Genomic DNA, 4,958 nt, shown 5'->3' with positions numbered 1-4,958 from the left:
CAGAAAAGAAAAATGAAAAAATAAACAGGAAAAACCCATTGAAAAACCGGTTCAAGAACCTTCTGGAAGGTTCCCAAAACCGGCAGGAATCTTCCAGAAAGTACCCAAAACCGGCACTGTAGCGCGTGCGCTATCTCGTAGTTGCGCCGGCCCGTCTTGAAACAGCGACAACTTGACGCAATGAGCGTCCGTCAAGAAATTCCTTCCGCCTTGTGTCCCCGGGCCTTTTCCTTTTAGCGGGCCAACCTATTAAAACTGTTTTGAGAATGTTCTATAGATCTGTTGGACCGGTTTAGAATTTTTTGATGTGTTATTTTTTGTTTTCTGTGTGTCTTTTATCCATTTTTCCGGGTCTCTTCTATTTTTCCTTTTCTTTTCTACATCGGTTTTCAGCCGCTTTATGTGTCAGTATTCAGTGGTTTTTTTCTTCTTTGTCTTTTCCTTTCTTAACAATACATGCCTATTTTGTTTTCATACACCCTATACTTTTTTTATACTTCTAGAACATTATTTTCATTTCACATTAAATATTTTTCAAATAAAAAAATTCATTTTTTTCATATATCTGTTTCACATTATATTTTGAATACACATTGAGAAAATACAAATACGTGTCGAACATTTTCTCGAATGGTACAAAACATTTTCATAAGCAACACAAACCATCTTGTTATATTGCACAAACATTATTAGAAAAATGTCACAAATATTTTTTGAAACATGTGAATATTTTTCTTAAATGACATGTACATTTTTTGAAAGGTGCGAAGTTTTTTGAGTTGTCTGGCTCATGCACAAATATTTTTTGAAACATACAAACATTTTTTAAATCTGACAAACAATATTTTAAATACTACTAGATACGTGCCCGTGCGTTGCCATGTTGGCTCATGCATGTAAGTAATTTAATGTGATTAAGAGGCATACCAGAAGGTGCGATGAAATATGACGTGAAATTGAGTGGTGTAATTCCACGTTATTGCAAAAAGTAAGTTAATTAAGGTGGAGTTGATGTAGTTCTACAAAAGATAAGTAAATGAATGTGATTTAGCGGCGTACTTGGAATATGCAGCCAAATATGGTGTGGTGGAAAAAACCCGGCTAAATGAAAAGAAAAATCAATGGAGGAACCCGTTGTGGGAGGGGCGAAACGGTTGACGAAGAGTTCTGCCTAGCAGAAAAAGAAACGCTACTTAAAAAGAGATAAACACTTATTTAAAAGTTTTTTGAACACAATTTTTACACTGCTTTTAAAAAATTTCTAATACGCAGTGAACAATTTTTAAAATTTAAATAAAATTTCCATTTTAGAAACTTAACTAAAGGAAATAAAAAATAAAAATGATGAAGGAGAAAAACCAATGCCCGTCCTTCGCTGGGCCGGCTCCAATCACGATTTTTTTTAATCCGCGAACATTGTTAAAAATCATGAACATTTTTTGAATTCACAAACATTTTATGATTCCTTGAATCTTTTTTGAAAATTTGCAATGTTTTTAAATCCTGCATTATTGTCAAGAGAAAAAAGGAATTGAAAAAAAACGAAATAAAAAAACAGGGGCCGTCCCGCCACACAGATGGGCACACCGTAAAATAAGAAAGAAAAGGAATATAAAAAATGCAAAAAAAAAAAAAAATCCTGAATTTTTTTCTCACGTGAAGCAGACCATGTGAAAAGGACAGTTGTATAGTCTTTTCTCATTCCAAAAACTGAAGCAATTGTGCAACAATGCACAGGTTAATGGAGTTTAATTGTTGTTGAGCTTAATGAAGTTGTAGCTCACGGCGCCGGTTCGGAATGGGTTCGAAAACCTGGCAGTGGGACGTCGGAAACAGAGTCCAAGAGAGAATACTACCACAACCCCGTATAAAAATCAGATGAATGTTTCCTGGGACACAGAATGAACTAGAAAAAAAAACATACACACGTGTCAACCAGACATTGGACAATAAATAATGCGACCTTAACTGAAATGAAAATCAGACGTCTAATTTTTTTTTTCGAGAAAGTAAGTCAGACGTCTAATGATTAGACTGTCACATACAAAAACACAAGAAAGTTGCACTGTGCTGCTGCCTATATGCAAATCAAAAAAGTAAGGCTTCAGACCAGCAACAGAAAAGAGAAGAGAAGGAATAAAACTGGAAAAAGAAAAATAGAGATAATATTTAAATATTCCGAAGAAAAAAAATTGAAAAAAGTGCATGAATTTTGAAAAGCATTCATGGAGATGGAGAGCTTGACCAATCAACTGAACATGCGCAATCACTGAATCACATCGATCACCTTCTACTTCTCTGTTGCTCAATCACACACCAGGATTCTTTGACATTAAACAGCAAACCACTGCTGGCAACACGAAACGAAACAAAACTAACCGAGAGAAGCAATGGACCGGAGCAAATCAAATCAGGGGGAGATCAACCCAAAGACAAGGAAGAGAGCCCACTCAAATTACTTACACAAATCCTTTTCGAATCGTCAAGCAAACCCCCCTTCAAGTTTCCTGAATGAGTTGCCCCAAATGAGCACAAACTAAACTGGCCAAGGGAGGAGTACATACATGCTAGCAAGCCAACCTCTGAACAGAAAGAGCTCTTTTCTTTTCCATGATCGAACAAAAGAGTTTTGACTCTGAATGAATGTTACCAAATGGAAATGGATGGAGTTCAACAGAAAGAGTTGTCACTCTGAATGAATGAATGCTACCAAATGGAAATGGATGGAGTTCAACAGAAAGAGTTTTGACTCTGAATGAATGCTACCAGTATAGCTTCAGAAAGCCGGTCGGAGGAAGGCCCCGACCATTACTCCGCATTCTCCGCGTCTCTTGTACGCAGAGCTGCGAAGAAATATGCACGTTGGGCTGCATCAATACGCGTGCTGGCGCCAAGCGTGAGCGGCGGCCTCAGACAGGCGAGAGGCTTTGCGACGTGGACAACATCGCGGCAGTCTCTGCTGAGAAGGAACTCCCGGGCGACTTGGTAGCCGTCCACAAAATGAGGAGCCTCTGTGCGCGCCAGTCGGGTAAGACCAGCGGGGGCGGCCGCAGGTTCTGGGTCTATCTTCATCGACTCCAGCACGACGGCGTCTCTGAGGATGTGTAGCGCCAGCTCCAGCTGGTCCTTCTCGCCGTAGAACCCCGTGATGTCGACCGACCTGAGATGGAAGTGTGGTTGGGAGGGAAGGCTCCGGAGATGCCCTTTATCGACACTGTACCGTGCATGCTGGCAGCGCAGCCACATCTGTACATAAATTAAGTGAAGGATGTGACTACTTTGTGTTTAGCAGTCTCAAGTAGCTCATCAATCTGTGTTAAAAGAAACAGTTTTACTAAAGTTTAATGACATAGGACCTAGATGTGCTTTAGCAAACGAAACTGCCTTGCATACATCTAGATGTGCCATAAGTATTGCACATCTAGGTCCTATGTCATTAAACTTACGTCAAGATTCGTGTGAATATTTTCTTTTTCTTCTTTCTTTTTCTATTTATTCTTGATTCACTCACTTGATGTGCAATAGACGATAGGGACACACCCAGATGTGCCCTAAAAGTCAAACTATGTTGAACAGGATTCTGATTACTAGATAATAAATGTCATATTTATTTCAAAAGCACAAGTGGGGTCGGCTAGAAACAATAATCGATTTTCTAATGGTTACTACAGTAGAATGAAAGTTGAAAGGCCAAACTTACGTGAAATTCCAGCTTTTCCAAGAAAGGAGCAGCAACCAGAAGGCAGGCAAATTCAAGAATATCACTTGTCCTTGTCCCACACACAAAAGTCAAGTCCAGTGTCAGGTGCTTCAAATGAACAAACTCGTGCAGCTTTCCTGGCGATGTAGCCATCTGAATCATCACACAAATAAATAGACAGGTAAGAAAGAAAACAATAAAATCGGCAATGAGAATTGTGCCTAATATAATACAAAAGGCGGAAATCAAGAACCTTCCCCTCACGGCATCTTAGAGTCAGAATCTCGACACGGGGCACATTATGACAAAGTTTTGTGAACATGTACTCTAGAGAATTAGTACAGATACCCTCCAGCTTGATGCATATATCTGCTAGAAGTAAGTAAAGTTCCAGGAGGCGATAACGATATTATAGATGGGCCTCTGTACTCCAGTTTTGCCAGACCAAAGTTTAACTCCATTGCTTGAAGCAAACGGCAGTCATATACTTGCAGATGCTTAAGCTTGTTTGAAAGATGAGATATTTGTAACCTTGTGAGCATCCCACAACCAGCGATTCCCAGGAACTCCAAAACACTAGTGCAGTTGGACACCAAATGTTGAAGGTCGCCGTCGGTAATATTCGTGTCTGCTAGGAAAATCCGTTTAAGGTTCCGAAAACCCTTGAAATCCGCAGGCACCTTTAGAGAAACGGAACAGAGTTTTATAGATTGCAGGTGTAAGCTTTTACTGTCATCGAGAAGCCGCAAATCGATTTTATATGGATGTTGGTGTGTAGCTGAGAAATCGAGAATAAGTTGCTTTGCCTTGGAAGCTATGGCAAAGCGGACCCATCCCTCTATCCGATCCCCATGCTCATCGTCACATGGAGCCTTAAACTGAATGTTGTCAACCCCTGCACCACTGTGTTGCTGCAGGACTGCATCAACCCTGTGAATAAACTCTTGTTTCCACAGCCTAACATCGTTGGGTCCATTGGTACGAGGAGGAAGCGGCAACATTGATCTAAGAGTGAATTCTAGATTTGAGTGGCAGCGCCAAAGATGTTTCCAGTGTTCCGACAGTATGCTCGTCCGCACGGCTTCCTTTATAGGCAACCGTGACAGGATGCTGCAGAGAATGTCCTACAGCAAAGGCATTCAGATAGTTGCACATTGATAAGCAAACTAAGTTGTTGTGCATTGTGAAGCAAAAGTAGGAGGAGGACAGCAAGTTGATATACTTAATAAGATTCTAATAATAAGTTGGCAAGTTGATA

At 40.0% G+C, this 4,958-nt stretch overlaps 1 pseudogene; it reads right to left on the bottom strand.

Annotated features, from left to right (window-relative positions):
* Positions 1 to 2,808: 2,808 nt before the first annotated feature.
* Positions 2,809 to 4,701, bottom strand: LOC119300384 (annotated as a pseudogene).
* Positions 4,702 to 4,958: the final 257 nt, after the last annotated feature.

The sequence above is a fragment of the Triticum dicoccoides genome, chromosome 5A (assembly GCF_002162155.2).
Source record: "Triticum dicoccoides isolate Atlit2015 ecotype Zavitan chromosome 5A, WEW_v2.0, whole genome shotgun sequence".
Lineage (NCBI taxonomy): Eukaryota > Viridiplantae > Streptophyta > Magnoliopsida > Poales > Poaceae > Triticum > Triticum dicoccoides.
This window is presented reverse-complemented; position numbering and strand designations above follow the sequence as displayed.